At 41.8% G+C, this 7689-nt stretch overlaps 1 protein-coding gene across 1 annotated transcript in view; it reads right to left on the reverse strand.

Moving 5' to 3' along the window:
- KLHL31 (kelch like family member 31) overlaps nt 1-7689 on the reverse strand; it is a 34207-nt gene that overhangs the window by 23239 nt on the left and 3279 nt on the right. The window lies entirely within an intron of this gene.

Consider the following 7689-nt stretch of genomic DNA (forward strand, 5'->3'; position numbering starts at 1 on the left):
GAGACATGAAAAGGCAAATGTAGACCTATAGCATTAAATGCTCTACTATAAGAGGAGTCAGCTGGAGGGAAGTTTAACCTCCTGAGGTAGCCAGGCTACTTCAAGCTACACTGGTTGTATTAGTGTCTAGACACAGCCTGGAAGCATTGATATTATGGAAAAGCCTGGGGATGTGCTGCAAAGAGTTAGAAAGCTGCAAGGACTTCTCAACTCTAGTCATGATCCTCAAAAGGTATATGCTTTTGAACGAGTTCCCACTTAGGTCTCATTCCTTGCTCATTGGGGATAAAATATGCAGTTGAAGGGTTTCTCCGTTCTGTAGGAAATACCACCTCCTTAAACTAATATAAACCAGTTGTCTGGTACTTTCAAAAGGTGTTTTGTCAGTAGATAGTTTAATGTGAGAGGCAGCATGGTATAGTGGTTTGAGTGTTGGACTACAGGTCTGGAGACTAGGGTTTGATTTCCAGCTTGGCCATGAAACCCACTGGGTGACCTTGGGCAAATCACCTGCTCTCAACCTAAAAGGAAGGCAATGGCAAACCTCTGAACAAATCTTGCCAAGAAAACCCCAGGATGGGTTTGCCTTAGAGGCCCCATAAGTTGCAAATGACGTGAAGGCACACAACAACAGCAACAACAAAAAAGTTTAATGTGAGGTGGCACTTCCCTTGTTAGAAAGTATGTTCTATTTTTTATAAATTCACTACTGCATTAAATATTTCAAAGTATGAACTTGGGCAGCCATGTAAAGTAGATATAATTATGATTCTCTTCCTTCTTTTTTCTGCCCCCTGCTCCACAACTGTGCCTGTCATTATTTTAAAAGCTGCATGAACCAGATTTCCTTGACTCATCTTGGTCAGGGATGAAAATCATGCTGCTCTCCGTATGTTGTGGAAGTGCAGTTTTCATCATTCCTCACCATTGGCTCGGAAAGGTTAGGGCTCCTGGGTCTTCTAGTCCAACAACATCTGCATAGCCTCCAACTATCCTGATTTGGCAATGACAGTCCCAATTAACCCTCTGTCATCCTACTTTTCAGTTGTCTTTAAAGTGTCCCAGTACCTCTCTTCCTCCAACTTTCTCCCTTTGTTCTCAGCTGAATTTATTTGCTGTAAACTGAGTCCAAAATGCAAATCTACTTTTCATTCAGTTAACCCAACTCTAGACAAGAGTTAACTTTGAAAGTAGGGAATGCATGTCTCAGTTGCTTTCTCCTCTGGAGCCCTCGTGTGACATGCCTGCCTGATTCTCTGCTTTGACTGCCCCAGTTATAGGATACCTTCCCCTTGGAGTCTTGTTTAGTACCAACATTGCTGTTGTTACTGCATAAAGTATTAACACAATGTCAAGCGTTTGGGGGCCTAACTAGTTTAATACAAATCTGCACAGAGGAGTGGTTTTCAAGAATGTTAAGCTGTTTTAGGCCTGTTACAGACTGCCAAAATAAAGCTGCTTCAGGTCTCTTTGGAGGTATGCTATTTAAATGATGCATGGGTCCTAAGAGTCCGGACGTCGCGCCAAAGCCACACTCCATTCCTAAGCACTGGAGTGCAGCTTTGGTGCAGCTTACAGATTCTTAGGATGCATGCATCATTTAAACAGCATACCTCCAAAGAGACCCGAAGCAGCTTTATTTTGGCAGTCTGTAACAGGCCTTAATTGCTTTTGATCTATTTTCTGTTAACGTGTGGAATTATTTAATGTTTCTTAAGCCTTTAACATCACTTTTGTGTTCATGTTGTTTCAAATTGTAGCTGATTTTTGTTGTACACTGCACTGAGATCTTTGGATACTGGGCGAGTGTGAGTATTTTAATGAAGAAAATAAATACTTGGCAGGAAAATACTTCTTGTTGTTGTATGCTTTCAAGTCATTTCCAACTTGTGACCCTTATGACATTCCCTAAGATGAACCTATCACTGGGTTTTCTTGGATAGATTTCCAAGAGGAGGATTGCCTTTGCCTGTCTCTGAGGCTGAGAGTGTGTGACTTTCCCAAGGTTACCCAGTGGGTTTTACATGGCTGAGCAGGCATTTGAACCCTGTTCTCCAGAGTCATAATCATAGGAGAGTTGGAAGGAGCCCTATGGGCCATCAGGTCAATCTTTCTGTTCAATACAGGATCTCTAGCTGGATCATCCCTGGCAGGTAACTTTCTAACTGAATGCTTAAACCACTACACCACACTGGTTTATTATTATTATTATTATTATTATTATTATTATTATTATCTCTTACCCACCTCTACTCATGGGTCGAGGTGGGGAACAACAATAATTAACAGGCACACCACATCAGTTAAAATACAGATCAATTTAAAAGGACAAATAAGATACAGACTTATTAAAACTCAGTAGTGAGTTCTTGGGTGCAAATTTGTAACACCAATAGCTTGTATGTGATGTACAAATGGGATTCAACCTATGCTGGATGGGCTTACACTCCCCATGGAAACTCATGTTCTCAATATTATTTTGTTCTCATGAATTCAAATGGCTACCTATTTATCATTTATTGGAAATGCATTCTCACTGAAATCCTGAAAGTAAAAAGATGTGCAATAATGGCCTGTTACAGACAGCCAAAATAAAGCTGCTTCGAGTCACAGTGGAGCTATGCTGTTTCAATGATGCATGTGTCCTAAGAGTCCAGAAGTCGCACCAAAGCCACACTCCAGCCCTAAGGACTGGAGCGTGGCTTTGGTGTGGCTTCTGGACTCTTAGGACGCATGCATAATTGAAACAGCATAGCTCCACTGTGACTCGAAGCAGCTTTATTTTGGCTGTCTGTAACAGGCCAATGCTTCTTTGTGACCACTTTAATGGTGGGTTTTGTGTGATGCCGTGTGAAATCGTTTCATGTAATTATGCAAGTTTTCTGGGATATTCATGGGATAAACTCCTCCTTCGTGTGATAAACTCCATGACTGGCTTTAGCTGTATTCTGTTTTAAATCCTGTTGTCAGTTAGTCCGCCTCAGCCACTGGGGAAGACATTACAGTGGTACCCCGGGTTACGAAATTAATTCGTTCCGCCGCCGCTTTCGTAACCCGGAAACTTTCGCTAGCCGAATAGCCCATAGGCGCTAATAGCGAAAGCCGCGATTTCGTGTGAAATCGCGCCGAAAAGCACCAAAATTTTTTTTCGTAAGCCGAAAAAAAAAACGTAACCCGGAACAGTTTTTTTCTTTGGGATTTTTTCGTATCCCGGGAATTTCGTAAGGCGGTGCTTTCGTATCCCGGGGTACCACTGTACATAAATAAATAAATAAATAAATAAATAAATAAATAAAACACTGCAATAGGTCTGTATCCTGGCTATGGCTGTGTGGCTTTCTGGTTCTCCACTGTTTGTGTGTATGTGTGTGCGCAGGCCTTTAGGTTCTCATTGACACATGGTGACCTCATAAATTTCAAAGGCTGACAACAGATAATCCAAACAGAATGTATCAGATCGCTTCGATATTTCAGGAGAACCAGGATAATAATATCAAGGCACAAATCACAACAGAAAGGACAGTGCAATAATACACGAGGGACAGTTTCCATGATACTAATGTTTTGTGGTTGTTGCTGTTGTGTACCTTCAAGTTGTTTCTGACAACTTGAAACGGAGCTCCTTCTGGAGTTTGCATCGCTGGCGTAGCCTTCAGACGGCTCCTCCCTGCTGCCTCCTCCTCCCTGCTGCCGTGGGGTGTCCTTGGGGTTTGAAGCATCAAGGACACCCCTTTCCAGGCCGTGGGGAAGCAGCCTTTTGCCACTTCCTCGTGGCCTGGAAAGCGGTGGATCGGGGCCTCCGAGGCTGCCGGTCTGGCAGCTGAGGCCCCGATACAGCGGGGAAAGGGGCGGGTGCAGGCCGCCCCAAATGAGCGGTTTATAACCCACCCTTGTGTTCATGTGTCCCATGGCCAAAACAGTTTCAACAGAGAAGCCTAGATTCTGCAGCTTTTTGGATGAAGTCCTTCTCTCTTTAGATTCAAAGAAATCAATTGATGTCAAAACGCACTAGAAAGTACATCAATTTTAGCCAATTATTTATTTTTAACATTTCTGTGCAGGCCTCTACTGGGATTTGCCCCATCTCTTAGGCTCAAGACACGATTGGGAATACATGTTATTGTTCCCAATGAAGCTCTCCAAAAAGGTAGTTTGAGCAGACTCAAGGGAGGCAAATTTTCTGTATTCAAATAACTGACATCCATACAACATCTGTATTAGTCCCTCCACAGTAAAAGGCGTGAATAGGAACACTGGAAGGATCTATTGTGAGGATCTATTTTGTGACTGAATGATTGTTTACCTATGATCAACAATCCAGCTGGTAGTATTTGAAAACCTAGCCATCTTAGTCTGTATGAGGATAGCACCTTTGAGACTGAGGAGATTATCACATGCAGCTTTTAAACCACAATTAAAGTTGAAAAATAGTGCATTTGGCAATACATATTGTATGATGTCACCTCTGACGTGTTGCTGCTTTGCCTCTGAATTGTGGTTAGAGCACACCTTTTCATTGACAGGGAAAACCCATTCATAAACTCCAAATCCAACTGCTGTGCTATTAGCCATCAGATGCAATAGATTCCCCTTCTGACAGTTCCAACACTTGGGCAGTCACTTGCTGTAGGTCTCCTCTGCTCCCCTATTCCCCCTGCCCCTCACTTTTCCTGAGCAGGCTGGTTTTCTTTTTCTTTTCTTTTCTTTTCTTTTCTTCTTTTCTCTTCTTTCATCTTTGTTTTACTAAATTGCATTGCCAAAACTGCTAAACTGCATTACACATAAAAATAAACATAAAAATAAAAACTGAAAAGCATGGGTAGGGCATAGGGCAGGAAGGCAGGGTTAAGGAGGAGTGTAGAAGAGAACATAAGGGACCATCAATGGCAGAAACAACCCAGGTCCCACTATTGAAGGGACATGAGATAAGGAAAGCACCCAAACTAGTATGTATCCATTTCCTTTTTGCAGTTGTGGTGAGAACCTGGCTTGTGTGATAATGCCCTGTGATAAAGAAGTTTGTGGGATAAGGTTTTCTAGACTGAGGGGCAAAACAGAGGGACAGGAAAAAGTAGCTCAAAGCTGCTTTTCCCCAAACTACCGCACTGGCCGCTCCCAAGTCGGCCTCAATGTGCATGGCTCGACCACACCAGCCTGGAGCAACCGTGGCTTAGAGCCATGCCGCACCATTAATTTTTCCCACTGCCTGTTCCATGCATGCTCAAGATCGCGCAAAGGATCACCGCCCCAGATGGAACGTTGCCACCCATATCTGTATGACCCTTCATACCATCACAGAGATGCCATAGATGTCAGTACGACAGAACCAGCTAGCGAGATCATGGTTGCCACGTCACCCATGTAGCCTGCATTGGCTTTCACTCTGCAGTCTCTGCCTACAGCAGATTGGTGCTCCCACCAAGCATCAATACCCACAGGCATCCAGAAGAGTGATCACATAAAACAGCCAATGTAGAGGGTGATGCAGTCATTCTACATAGTGGTGCTGCAGCACTGGCTGGCTTGTAGATGCCTCTGCCATTATGCTTAGTGTGGACAACAAGCTCCAACAGTGCAGAAGGAAAACCATGTGTAGGTGCACTGGTAAGCGGAACAAAATGGTGCTTGAATGTGCGTGGGGGTCCAGTTTGGAAGTGAAAGGGACAATATATAACTTTCCATTACCAGAACATCTGGCAGAGAAAGGGCTGAGATTCTCCTACAAATTTCTTTCTCTCTGGCTGCACTCGCACTGCAAAAATAATCCACTTTGAAAATTGCTTTAACTGCCATGGCTCAATGACATAAGACTCTGGGATTTTCTAGATTGTTGTGGCACCAGAGCTCTCTGACAGAGAAGGCTAAATGTCTCACAAAACTGCACCCCCAGAATTCCATAGCATTGAGCCATGGCAGTTAGTGTCATCAAACTGGAATATTTCTGCAGTGTGGATGCAGGCACTGTTTGGGTTCTGGCCCCTTCAGGGCATCAAGAGTATGAGGTCAGCCCTTTTCTTTCCTTTCCTGGCCCAGTCTAGCTGCTGGCATTTACACTGCCCATTTATAGTACAGCGTAAATGGAGCTGTCCTCTGGTGGTATTCCCATACATAGCACTGATCTCATTGCCGACTCAGCTCTTCCATGCTTTCTAGAGAGAGTGAGCAAGAGGAGGCACTTCCCATAAAAGGATGGCTACAGAATCTTGTTTTATTTGGGGAGGGGGACAGATTGTCTTATTAATTCGCCTAGCAGATCAATATGAGTTCATTAATGGGGAGGGGGTGGATTTTTATGGCCCATCCCAAAGCCTCACATACATACTGTATAATAGAACAGCCTGCTGTTGCCAAAGAGATAATCCATCTTTTCCTACTTGTTTATGATTTATTTAAATACGTATGAAGATAACCAAGCATTGTGCATATTACCACAAAAACAATTTTTCCTCTTCTTCCTCTTCCTCTTCTTCTTACATGTTTTCTGGCAGTATGCACAATGGTTGGTTACCTCCTTATGTATTTAAATAAGAAGTATTAAAATTAAATATTTAATATAAGGGTTATTTCCTTCTTAAATAATATATTTTAAAATGTTATTTAAATATAGTTAAAATAATATTTTAAAATATTATTAAAATTAATTAATAAGTATTAAGAATAAATAAGAAGTATTAAAATTAAGGAGGAACATTTAATATTATTGTTATTATTATTATTTTTAAAAAGAAAGGAAACAATCCAAATCAACTCGCTTTAGAAATAAGAGTTTGAGACAAGATGGTAGCCCTTCAGATGGCCACATTTAGCCCGGGGGCCATCAGTTGCTGACCCTGTATCTGCAATCTGATTTAAGGAGTGTTTAGAAACGATGGACTCATTTCAGACTAGTCTTGTTTACTTTCTGTGGCTTCAACTAGCAGTGACCCTGCAACTGGCCTTGTGGAATACAGATGGAGAAGGGAGTATCTTTTAACTTTCAGAATTGTTCTTTCTTTTGTGATCCAAAATTAAAATGCCATCTGTACCTGGCATTTTTGGCTGCTCTAAAAAAAAATCTTACTGTTACTGTAATTAATTAGAATTTCAGCATTGTTTCAGCAGTCCCTGGAACTGTGATTCCAGCCAGGAAATTATGCTTTTTAATGGGTTCAAAGTCTTGAAATATTATGATTATTATTAGTAGTAGTAGTAGTATTTCAATTATCCTAGGTTGCTTCTTGATTCTTACACTCTATAAATGCATTTTTTATTTTGAAAAACCTCTCATTTATTATATTATTACTTTTAAAAATCTATGTAGGAAGCCTTTTTTCCATCTGTAGAAAGCTGTTTTTTACAGTACAGATGTAGTCTTTGTTGCCAGTCGATTTGTTGCTTTGTCTCGAGGCCTTTCCACACTATACAGTGATAGTGCTATGATTCCACTTTAACTGCCATGGTTTCATTCTATGGAATCCTGGGATTGGCAGTTTAGGGTGGTGGCTTTAAAAATGTTCAGCCAGAGTGCTTTAGTACCTCACCAAGCTACAAATCCCAGGATTTGTAGGATGTAGTATTCATCCAGCTGTCCTAGTTTGTCAGGGACAGTCTTGATTAATCCTCTCTTGTCCCACTTTTTCAGAAGCCTTTAAAATGTCCCAGTTTTGCTCTCCTTCTCCCATTTCACCCCTTTGTCCTCAGCTTATTTCC

Source organism: Sceloporus occidentalis, unplaced genomic scaffold (assembly GCF_023333645.1).
Source record: "Sceloporus occidentalis isolate IW3139 unplaced genomic scaffold, rSceOcc1.0.p SCAF_6, whole genome shotgun sequence".
NCBI lineage: Eukaryota > Metazoa > Chordata > Lepidosauria > Squamata > Phrynosomatidae > Sceloporus > Sceloporus occidentalis.